The sequence below is a fragment of the Bos grunniens genome, chromosome 28, assembly GCF_055505025.1.
Source record: "Bos grunniens cultivar Pamir isolate PY7600 chromosome 28, Bosgru_T2T1.0, whole genome shotgun sequence".
Classification (NCBI taxonomy): domain Eukaryota; kingdom Metazoa; phylum Chordata; class Mammalia; order Artiodactyla; family Bovidae; genus Bos; species Bos grunniens.
Window position 1 is genome coordinate 29,048,332 of NC_141192.1, and position 12,671 is coordinate 29,061,002.

The window sequence follows — 12,671 nt, forward strand, 5'->3', positions numbered from 1 at the left end:
AATGTAATTAATAAATATGAAGGATTAGATGTTGAGTCTGATATCTATTGACCTTGTAATTCTACAGACCTTACAGGCAATAAAATGTCCCTGTCTGTTGTACTGAATCTGTGTCTTGTTTTTACAATTATCTTTGTAACTGGTCTTACTCAGTTATCATTCCAGAGAGTTCCTCTTCCCTATTACAGCACTAATAAATTAGGGGTTCCATAAGTGTCTTTGTTCAGATTCATTTTCTTCTTTCCATTAATGAACAGCCATCTGCAGCTGCTCCTCGGTCTTAATCCATCTGCATGGAGATGCCATTGTTACATACAGCATTCTATAAATATTGTTATGCTGACAAGCTGACTGCAGATGGGGGGGGCGATATTTTTATTATTATTATCCCTGATTAAGAGGCAGGCCAGATTGACAACACAAGGGCTCTGAGGTCCCTTCTCTTCTGTAAATTGTCTGTTCACATAATTATATTTCTAGTAACAATATTATGGTATGCATTACAATCATCATTGTGGTTGTTATTTGTTATTCGCTGAGTACCACTTCTGCATTCTGCAGCATGCGAGGCACAGCATGTAGGAAGATAGAGTTCAGACTTGAAAGGATTAAATATTCGTATTGTAAAAAGCAATCTGATCAGCCTAAGAGAACTGAGCTGTTAAAGCATCCATGGTGTCCTGTGCCATATTTATGTGCCATGGACTATAGCAAAGGAGTTGTATCGCATCCTCCATATGTCAACCCTTCTCTTACACATAGAAATCGGTCTGAAGTTCCTAAGGTAAAGCAGCATATGAGAAGAGAAAGTCTTCATTTAAATTCAGAATATGAATGCTTTTTTTAATGAGACAGCTTGAGAGATGACAAGTTCACAATTAGTGGGAAGAACTTTCATTACCAATGACTTAGGTGACTTCTCCTCAGCAAAGTGGAAGAGAAAGAAATGATTCAGCTGGTTTGGGAGAGAAAAAAAAAAATCTACATACTGTGTACCTAATATATGTTAGGTGCTGGGAACGCAGTTGTGAACAACATAGCAAGTTTCCTACCTGTAGGGAGGTTGTGTTCTGGTGGGTCAAGTTAGACATTGAACAAGCGATCACAACTGTGATTATGCAAAAGTAAAGGGGGCTGTTGAGTGTGTAATGGGAGGGCCCAGGAGAAGGAAGGCATTCAAGCAGTTGATCTGTAGTAGGTTGGACGGTGACCCGCTATGTTCACCTCAATCCCCAGAACCTGCGAATGCTGACTTGTTCAGAAAAAAGGATTTTTTGGTGCTTGCTTTTGCAGCACTTATACTAAAGCTGGAATGATACAGAGAAGATAAGCATGGCCCCTGCACAAAGACGACACACAAATTTGTGAAGCGTTCCTTTTTTTTTTTTTTAACACAAATATACAGAATCTAGAAAATGGTACTGATTAATCCATTTGCAGGGAAAGACTATAGATCCAGGCATAGAAAATGGACTTATGGATACAGCAGGGGAAGGAGACAGTAGAATGAACTGACAGAGTGCCATTGACATATATACATGACCATATGTGAAATAGATGGCTAGTGGGAAGCTGCTATACAGTACAAGGATCTCAGCTCTGTGCTCTGTGACAACCTAGAGGGGTAGGATGGAGGCTCAAGAGAGAGGGGAGACATGTATATGTACACATATAGCTGGTTCACTTCACTGTGAAGCAGAAACCAACACAACATTGTAAAGCAATTATCTTCAATTTTTTTTTCTTTTTTATTCTTCCTTTTTAATTTTTTAAAATTTATTTATTTTAATTAGAGGCTAATTACTTTACAGTATTGTATTGGTTTTGCCATGCATCAACATGAACCCACCACGGGTGTACAAATTTTTAAAAAAATGATAAAAAAAAAAAAAAAGGAAAGAAGTAGGACCCATTTTGGACAGTAAAGAAAAAAATAGAAAAAAGACATTTTAGAATATAATAAGAAGGAGATGTGGAGATCATTCTGGATTCTTGGGTGAGCCCTAAATCCAATAACAAGAGTCTTTTTAAGAAAAAGGCATTGACTTCCCCGGCAGTCAAGTGGTTAAGTCTTCACCTTCCAATGCAGAAAGTATAGTTTTGATCCTTCATTGGGGAGCTGAAATTCCATATGCCTCATGGTCAAAAACCAAAAACATAAAATAGAAAAAAGGTAACGAATCCAATACAGACTTTTAAAAAAATGGTCTACATTAAAAAAAAAAAAAATCTTTCAAAAAAAAGAAAAAGGCAGAGGGCAATTTGAGATGGACAAAAGTGAATTTAACTCAGATGACCATTATATCTACTACTGCGGGCAGGAATCCCTCAGAAGAAATGGAGTAGCCATCATGGTCAACAAAAGAGTCTGAAATGCAGTACTTGGATGCAGTCTCAAAAACGACAGAATGACCTCTGTTCGTTTCCAAGGCAAACCATTCAGTATCACAGTAATCCAAGTCTATGCCCCAACCAGTAACACTAAAGAAGCTGAAGTTGAAGGGTTCTATGAAAACCTACAAGACGTTTTAGAACTAACACCCAAAAAAGATGTCCTTTTCATTATAGGGGACTGGAATGCAAAAGTAAGAAGTCAAGAAACACCTGGAGTAACAGGCAAATTTGGCCTTGGAATATGGAATGAAGCAGGGCAAAGACTAATAGAATTTTGCCAAGAAAATGCACTGGTCATAACAAACACCCTCTTCCAACAACACAAGACAAGACTCTATACATGGACATCACCAGATGGTCAACACTGAAATCAGATTGATTATATTCTTTGCAGCCAAAGATGGAGAAGCTCTATACAGTCAGCAAAAACAAGACCAGGAGCTGACTGTGGCTCAGATCATGAACTCCTTATTGCCAAATTCAGACTGAAATTGAAGAAAGTCGGGAAAACCACTAGACCATTCAGGTATGACCTAAATCAAATCCCTTATGATTATACAGTGGAAGTGAGAAATAGACTTAAGTGCCTAGATCTGATAGATAGAGTGCCTGATGAACTATGGAATGAGGTTCATGACATTGTACAGGAGATAGGGATCAAGACCATCCCCATAGAAAAGAAATGCAAAAAAGCAAAATGGCTTTCTGGGGAGGCCTTACAAATAGCTGTGAAAAGAAGAGAAGCGAAAAGCAAAGGAGAAAAGGAAAGATATAAACATCTGAATGCAGAGTTCCAAAGCATAGCAAGAAGAGATAAGAAAGCCTTCCTCAGCGATCAATGCAAAGAAATAGAGGAAAACAACAGAATGGGAAAGACTAGAGATCTCTTCAAGAAAATCAGAGATACCAAAGGAACATTTCATGCAAAGATGGGCTCGACAAAGGACAGAAATGGTATGGACCTAATAGAAGCAGAAGATATTAAGAAGAGATGGCAAGAATACACAGAAGAACTGTACAAAAAAGATCTTCAAGACCCAGATAATCATGATGGTGTGATCACTGACCTAGAGCCAGACATCCTGGAATGTGAAGTCAAGTGGGCCTTAGAAAGCATCACTACGAACAAAGCTAGTGGAGGTGATGGAATTCCAGTTGAGCTATTTCAAATCCTGAAAGATGATGCTGTGAAAGTGCTGCCCTCAATATGTCAGCAAATTTGGAAAACTCAGCAGTGGCCACAGGACTGGAAAAGCTCAGTTTTCATTCCAATCCCAAAGAAAGGTAACGCCAAAGAATGCTCAAACTACCGCACAATTGCACTCATCTCACACGCTAGTAAGTGAGTGAAGTGAGTGAAGTCACAGTCGTGTCCGACTCTTTGCGACCCCATAGACTAGCCTACCAGGCTCCCCCGTCCATGGGATTTTCCAGGCAAGAGTACTGGAGTGGGTTGCCATTTCCTTCTCCACACACGCTAATAAAGTAATGCTCAAAATTCTCCAAGCCAGGCTTCAGCAATATGTGAACCGTGAACTTCCTGATGTTCAAGCTGGTTTTAGAAAAGGCAGAGGAACCAGAGATCTAATTGCCAACATCCACTGGATCATGGAAAAAGCAAGAGAGTTCCAGAAAATCATCTATTTCTGCTTTATTGACTATGCCAAAGCCTTTGACTGGGTGGATCACAATCAACTATGGAAAATTCTGAAAGAGATGGGAATACCAGACTACCTGACCTGCCTCTTGAGAAATCTATATGCAGGTCAGGAAGCAACAGTTAGAACTGGACATGGAACAACAGACTGGTTCCAAAGAGGAAAAGGAGTACGTCAAGGCTGTATATTGTCACCCTGCTTATTTAACTTCTATGCAGAGTACATCATGAGAAACGCTGGACTGGAAGAAACACAAGCTGGAATCAAGATTGCTGGGAGAAATATCAATAACCTCAGATATGCAGATGACACCACCCTTATGGCAGAAAGGAAGAGGAACAAACTCTTGATGAAAGTGAAAGAGAAGAGTGAAAAAGTTGGCTTAAAGCTCAACATTCAGAAAACGAAGATCATGGCATCTGGTCCCATCACTTCATGGGAAATAGATGGAAATAGTGGAAACAGTGTCAGACTTTATTTTTCTGGGCTCCAAAATCACTGCAGATGGTGACTGCAGCCATGAAATTAAAAGACGCTTACTTCTTGGAAGGAAAGTTATGACCAACCTATGTAGCATATTCAAAAACAGAGACATTACTTTGCCAACAAAGGTCCGTCTAGTCAAGGCTATGCTTTTTCCTAGATAGCATAGGAAAGTTATGACCAACCTAGATAGCATATTCAAAAGCAGACACATTACTTTGCCAACAAAGGTCTGTCTGGTCAAGGCTATGGTTTTTCCTGTGGTCATGTATGGATGTGAGAGTTGGACTGTTAAGAAGGCTGAGCACCGCAGAACTGATGCTTTTGAACTGTGGTGTTGGAGAAGACTCTTGAGAGTCCCTTGGACTGCAAGGAGATCCAACCAGTCCATTCTGAAGGAGATCAGCCCTGGCATTTCTTTGGAAGGAATGATGCTAAAGCTGAAACTCCAGTACTTTGGCCACCTCATGTGAAGAGTTGACTCACTGGAAAAGACTCTGATGCTGGGAGGGGTCAGGGGCAGGAGGAGAAGGGGACGACAGAGGATGAGATGGCTGGATGGCATCACTGACTCGATGGACCTGAGTCTGAGTGAACTCTGGGAGTTGGTGATGGACAGGGAGGCCTGGCGTGCTGCAATTCATGGGGTCACAAAAAGTCGGACACGACTGAGTGACTGAACTGAACTGAACTGAACTGGGCTTAATCCTTTATGTATCAGAGAGCTTCCTTTGATTCTTCCACATTCAGTCTCCTCTCTTCACCACTCTGCTCTGTGCCCCAGGAGGCTGATCTTTATATCCTATTAAATAGATGACTTTGCCCTCTCACTTCCAATTGGGTTCAATGAACAGGGCAGAGGAAATAGATCAGAGAGGAGAATGTGGGTTGGATATTTATTTCACTGGGTCTGTTCCTACTGGGTGTTCTTGGGTTGACTTTGTCCCACCATCTATCAGACATTCCTCTCCACATAGCTAGCTAGTTAGTACACACACAATCTCTTCCCCTCACTCCCTTTCTTCCTCTCCCCCCAACCCCCATCCTTCTCTCCTTCTCTCTCTCTCTCTCTCTCTGGGTTCTTGTAACCACTTCCTTCTCTTGCCCAACAGATTTGGAGTGCTAATAACTTCCTGCTGTTACTAGGTCTATAGACCTAGTAGCAGGAAGGCATCAACCCACGTTGCTTTTCCTAAACCTTGCCCACAATTCTGCAAATAGCTTCTTTATTCAAATTTATTCTGTTTCCTGCCAGAGGCCTGATGGATACATGTTAAATATGAGACATACTGATGACTGTGGAAATACAGATGCATGAGCTTGGAGCTCAGAAGCAAAGTGTGACTTGATGGTTAGATAATGTGGATGCTACTGGTGCAAAGACACTAACTGGAACTTTGGTAACTGATTAGATTATTTAAGGAGGATGAACAGAGTTAGAAGAAAAACAAAAAACCTTGGGAGAAAACACAGAGGAACTTTAATATTTAAAGGCTGGTGGAAAAAAAGCAAAGGAAAGGACAAAGGGATTTGTACTACTCTGCTTGGCTTCCATAACAGAATGCCATAGACTAGGTGGTTGAACCATCAGAAATTTGTTTTTCACAGTTCTGGAAATTGGGAAATCCAAGATCAAGGCACAAGTGCAAGCAGTTTCTGGTGAGAGCTCTTTCTGGCTTCCAGATGGCTTCTTCCTCATAGCATTCTCATATGGCATAGCAAGAAATAAAGAGATCTCTGGTGTCTCTTCTTAGAAAGGCACTAACCCCACCATAAGGGCCCCACCCTTACGACTTCATCTAAACCTAATTACTGCACTATGGCCCCATTTTCAAGTTACATCACCCTGGGGTTAGGGCTTCAATATGTGAATTTGGAGGAATACAGTTCACCCCAGAGCAGGATTAAAAATGGGAAAATGGCTGACTGTGTCAAATGGTGCTGAGAAATAAGTTCCAGGGGACACTGAAAAGTGACCACTGGATGGTGCAAAGCAGATTAGGCATTTGATATGTATGATTTTAATAACTTTATAAATTAATTTACTCGGTGCTAATGGCATGTAAAGGATAACTCATGAAGTTTTCCACCCAGCTGCAGACTCACGTCATAAATATATATCAGTTTAAATACAGCAGTACAATCAAGAATTAGTACAAAGCCCTATGAAGATCTGGAAGAAAGAAAATAGCATCAACTCCCAATTATTCAGGTATATGTAGATGTCAGATATTGTGCTAAGAGCAATATGTATATTATCTCATTCTAATCTTTGTAAAACTGCCACAAGGTAGGTATTACTATTATTATTCCTATCATTATATTTTAGCAGGAAAGGAAATTGAGACATGCAGACAATAAATTATTTTCCAAGACCTATGGCTACTAAATAAAGAAGTGAGATTCAAGGCTACTTAATACCAAAACCCAAGCTCTTAACATGTATTTTAGGGCATAAATTCATTAAATAACAGTGTTTTTCATCTTGTTATGAATAAATAATACATAGTCTATGGATTCTACATCACTCTGGGAAGATTTCAAAAATATTTTTGTATTGAAATAATTACAGATTTACAAAAAATTGCAGAAGTACAGAGAAAGCTGTCAGGTATTCTTTACTCAGTTTCCTCCATTGGGTACATTTTATATGACTATAGTAAGACATCAAAACCAGGAAGTTAATATTGATATGTATGTCTGAAAATTCTATGTTATTTTACAGCATCTGTAGATTCATGTAACCATCATGACAATCAAAATACAGAACAATTGGGACTTCCCTGATGATTAAGGCAGGGGACATGGGTTCGATCTCTGGTCTGGGATGATTCCGCATGCTGAGAAGCAACTAATCCGGTGCACCACAAGCCCTGAGCCCACACCCCAGAGCCTGTGCCCTGCAACAAGAGAAGCCATCACAATAAGAAGCCTACACACCTCAACTACAGAGTATTTCCCACTTGCTGCAACAAGAGAAAATCCATAAGTGGCCACAAAGACCCAACATAGCCAATAAATAAATACATAAAAACTGAAAAAAGTTGTTAAAAAAAAAAGATATAGAACTATTGCCAGGAAAGTTTCACTCACGCTACCCCTTTAAAGTCATATCCACACAGATAGGACTTAGAGTCTGAACAACAACAAATAGGTACACAGTGATATCTCACAATGGACTCTGTCTGTCTGCATTGCCTTAATAGCTAGTGAGTTAAACATCTTTTCGTGTGTTTAGTTGCCGTCTATCTATATATCTTTTTTGATGAAGTGATTCTTCATATCTTTTTCTTATTTTCTAATTGAATATAAGGTTTTTTTAAAAAAATTGTTTTACTGTTTAGTTTTAAGAGTTTTTCACAGGTGGCCTTAAGAATCTGCCTTCCAATGCAGGGGACATGGGTTCGATCCTTGTTTGGGGAACTAAGATCCCACACGCCCTTGGGGCAACTAAGCCGACACACGGCAACTATAGAAAGCCTGAGTGCTACAATGAATAACCAATGCAGCAAAATAATAATAATAATAATTCTTTACATATTTTAGATACAAATTCTTTGGTCAGATATGTGATTTATAAAATGTTTTCTCACAATCTGTAGCTTATCTTTCCATCCTTCTAACAGAGTCCTTAACAAAACAAAAATGTTTAATAAACTGTATAAATATGCAGTATATATGTACAATTGACTTAAAACAATAACCAATGTAAAATAATATGCACATGCATTAAACACATACCTATTAAACATAACATGTATATACAACTTTAAATCTACAAAACTGCAAAGATGTCAATTTAAAAGTCTCCAAATGACACCATCATCTGCATCAGAAATTCTGCTAGTGTTTACAAGTCACGTCTTGGCAATAGCACATAAAACAGCAAATGTTATGGCTTATTCTATATTAGGCACTTTACAAAAATAGGCATCCCAAACACAGAGAAGCATGTGGGCAAGTTGCTACTAATCCATGTAAACTGTACAATAAGATGGCCTGTACTTTATAATATTTTCAAAATACTGTCATTCCAGATAGTAACTATTTCATAAACAGCTTTAGAGGGATTTTCAGAGTCTGAGATTAAGAAAATTAGAAGGTGCCATTCAGAAAAAAAAAAGTTATATAATATAATTTAATACAATTTCTTTAGTCGTCAAAGGTTGTAGAAAATAGTGGTATTATTTTTCACAATTGATGAAATACATATATTAGAAAAATCTAAACTTTCAAAGACTTGATTCTATAATGTGCACTGGAGAAATAGCCTTTGAAAAGGTAACTCTCTGGGGTGACTAGGTTTACTGAAGTAGTAAAATGAAAATGGAGACAATTGTCCAGCTTTTCAATCGGTTCGATTTTAATTTCCTTGACTGATTTAAATCTCTTTAGAAGTGTTAACATAAAGCAAGGGGATAAGTATTTCTCCTAAATATTAGATTCATGGTTGTTGTTGCTTTTTTCCCAGATTTTTTTTATGTGGACCATTTTTTAAAGTCTTTATTTGAATTTGTTATAATATGACTTCTGTTTTCTGTTTTGGTTGTTTGGCTGTGAGGTATATGGGATCTTAGCTCCCTGACCAGGGATTGAACCCAAACTCCTTGCACAGGAAGGTGAAGTCTTAACTTCTGGACCGCCAGGGAAGTCCCTAGATTCAGTGTTAGTAATTTTAGGTTTTAACAAATAGATGAACTGTCAGTTCAGTTCAGTCAGTTCAGTCACTCAGTCGTATCCAACTCTTTGCAACCCCATGAATTGCAGCACGCCAGGCCTCCCTGTCCATTATCAACTCCAGGAGTTCACTCAGACTCACGTCCATCGAGTCAGTGATGCCATCCAGCCATCTCATACTCTGTCATCCCTTCTCCTCCTGCCCCCAATCCCTCCCAACATCAGAGTCTTTTCCAGTGAGTCAACTCTTCACATGAGGTGGCCAAAGTACTGGAGTTTCAGCTTTAGCATCATTCCTTCCAAAGAAATCCCAGGGCTGATCTCCTTCAGAATGGACTGGTTGGATCTCCTTGCAGTCCAAGGGACTCTCAAGAGTCTTCTCCAACACCACAGTTCAAAAGCATCAATTCTTCGGCGCTCAGCCTTCTTCACAGTCCAACTCTCACATCCATACATGACCACAGGAAAAACCATAGCCTTGACTAGATGAACCTTTGTTGGCAAAGTAATGTGTCTGCTTTTTAATATGCTATTTATGCTATGCTATGCTAGTCACATCAGTCGTGTACGACTCTGTGTGACCCCATAGACGGCAGCCCACCAGGCTCCCCTGTCCCTGGGATTCTCCAGGCAAGAACACTGGAGTGGGTTGCCATTTCCTTCTCCAATGCATGAAAGTGAAAAGTGAAAGTGAAGTCGCCTAGTCGTCTCCGACTCTTAGTGACCCCATGGACTGCAGCCTACCAGGCTCCTCCATCCATGGGATTTTCCAGGCATGAGTACTGGAGTGGGGTGCCATTGCCTTTTCCGAATATGCTATCTAGGTTGGTCATAACTTTCCTTCCAAGGAGTAAGCGTCTTTTAATTTCATGGCTGCAATCACCATCTCCAGTGATTTTGGAACCCCCCAAAATAAAGTCTGACATTGTCTCCACTGTTTCCCCATCTATTTCCCATGAAGTGATGGGACCGGATGCCATGATCTTCATTTTCTGAATGTTGAGCTTTAAGCCAACTTTTTCACTCTCCTCTTTCACTTTCATCAAGAGGCTTTTGAGTTCCTCTTCAATTTCTGCCATAAGGATGGTGTCATCTGCATATCTGAGGTTATAGATATTTCTCCCGGCAATCTTGATTCCAGCTTGTGTTTCTTCCAGTCCAGCATTTCTCATGATGTACTCTGCATAGAAGTTAAATAATCAGGGTGACAATATACAGCCTTGACGTACTCCTTTTCCTCTTTGGAACCAGTCTGTTGTTCCATGTCCAGTTCTAACTGTTGCTTCCTGACCTGCATACAGATTTCTCAAGAGGCAGGTCAGGTGGTCTGGTATTCCCATCTCTTTCAGAATTTTCCACAGTTTACTGTGACCACAGTCAAAGGCTTTGGCATAGTCAATACAGCAGAAATAGATGTTTTTCTGGAACTCTCTTGCTTTTTCCATAATCCAGCAGATGTTGGCAATTTGATCTCTGGTTCCTCTGCCTTCTCTAAAACCAGCTTGAACATCAGGAAGTTCACAGTTCACATATTGCTAAAGCCTGGCTTGGAGAATTTTAAGCATTACTTTACTAGCGTGTGAGATGAGTGCAATTGTGCGGTAGTTTGAGCATTCTTTGGCATTGTCTTTCTTTGGGATTGGAATGAAAACTGAGCTTTTCCAGTCCTGTGGCCACTGCTGAGTTTTCCAAATTTGCTGACATATGGAGGGCAGCACTTTCACAGCATCATCTTTCAGGATTTGAAATAGCTCAACTGGAATTCCATCACCTCCACTAGCTTTGTTCGTAGTGATGCTTTCTAAGGCCCACTTGACTTCACATTCCAGGATGTCTGGCTCTAGGTCAGTGATCACACCATCGTGATTATCTGGGTCGTGAAGATCTTTTTTGTACAGTTCTTCTGTGTATTCTTGCCATCTCTTCTTAATATTTTCTGCTTCTTTTAGGTGCATACCATTTCTCTCCTTTATTGTGCCCATCTTTGCATGAAATGTTCCCTTGGTATCTCTGATTTTCTTGAAGAGATCTTTAGTCTTTCCCATTCTTTTATTTTCCTCTATTTCTTTGCATTGATCGCTGAGGAAGGCTTTCTTATCTCTTCTTGCTATGCTTTGGAACTCTGCATTCAGATGCTTATATCTTTCCTTTTCTCCTTTGCTTTTTGCTTCTCTTGTTTTCACAGCTATTTGTAAGGCCTCCCCAGAAAGCCATTTTGCTTTTTTTCATTTCTTTTCTATGGGGATGGTCTTGATCCCTATCTCCTGTACAATGTCACGAACCTCATTCCATAGTTCATCAGGCACTCTATCTATCAGATCTAGGCCCTTAAATCTATTTCTCACTTCCACTGTATAATCATAAGGGATTTGATTTAGGTCATACCTGAATGGTCTAGTGGTTTTCCCTACTTTCTTCAATTTCAGTCTGAATTTGGCAATAAGGAGTTCATGATCTGAGCCACAGTCAGCTCCTGGTCTTGTTTTTGCTGACTGTATAGAGTTTCCCCATCTTTGGCTGCAAAGAATATAATCAGTCTGATTTCAGTGTTGACCATCTGGTGATGCCCATGTGTAGAGTCTTCTCTTGTGTTGTTGGAAGAGGGTGTTTGTTATGACCAGTGCATTTTCTTGGCAAAACTCTATTAGTCTTTGCCCTGCTTCATTCCATATTCCAAGGCCAAATTTGCCTGTTACTCCAGGTGTTTCTTCACTTCCTACTTTTGCATTCCAGTCCCCTATAATGAAAAGGACATCTTTTTTGGGTGTTAGTTCTAAAAGGTCTTGTAGATCTTCATAGAACCGTTCAACTTCAGCTTCTTCAGCATTACTGGTTGGGGCATAGACTTGGATTACTGTGATATTGAATGCTTTGCCTTGGATACGAACAGAGATCATTCTGTCGTTTTTGAGACTGCATCCAAGTACTGCATTTTGGACTCTTTTGTTGACCATGATGGCTACTCCATTTCTTCTGAGGGATTCCTGCCCGCAGTAGTAGATATAATGGTCATCTGAGTTAAATTCACCCATTCCAGTCCATTTGAGTTCACTGATTCCTAGAATGTCAACATTCACTCTTGCCATCTCTTGTTTGACCACTTCCAATTTGCCTTGATTCATGGACCTGACATTCCAGGTTCCTATGCAATATTGCTCTTTACAGCATCGGACCTTGCTTCTAATACCAGTCACATCCACAGCTGGGTATTGTTTTTGCTTTGGCTCCATCCCTTCATTCTTTCTGAAGTTATTTCTCCACTGATCTCCAGTAGCATATTGGGCACCTACTGACCTAGGGAGTTCCTCTTTCAGTATCCTATCGTTTTGCCTTTTCATACTGTTCATGGGGTTCTCAAGGCAAGAATACTGAAGTGGTTTGTCATTCCCTTCTCCAGTGGACCACATTCTGTCAGATCTCTCCACCATGACCTGCCCGTCTTGGGTTGCCCCATGGGCA

At 40.0% G+C, this 12,671-nt stretch overlaps 1 non-coding gene across 1 annotated transcript; it reads left to right on the forward strand.

Moving 5' to 3' along the window:
• The first annotated feature begins 1,277 nt into the window (after positions 1-1,277).
• LOC147343066 (U6 spliceosomal RNA) lies at positions 1,278-1,384 on the forward strand. The gene has a single exon (XR_015157232.1). It is a non-coding gene; the product is annotated as a U6 spliceosomal RNA (small nuclear RNA).
• The last annotated feature ends 11,287 nt before the right edge of the window (positions 1,385-12,671 follow it).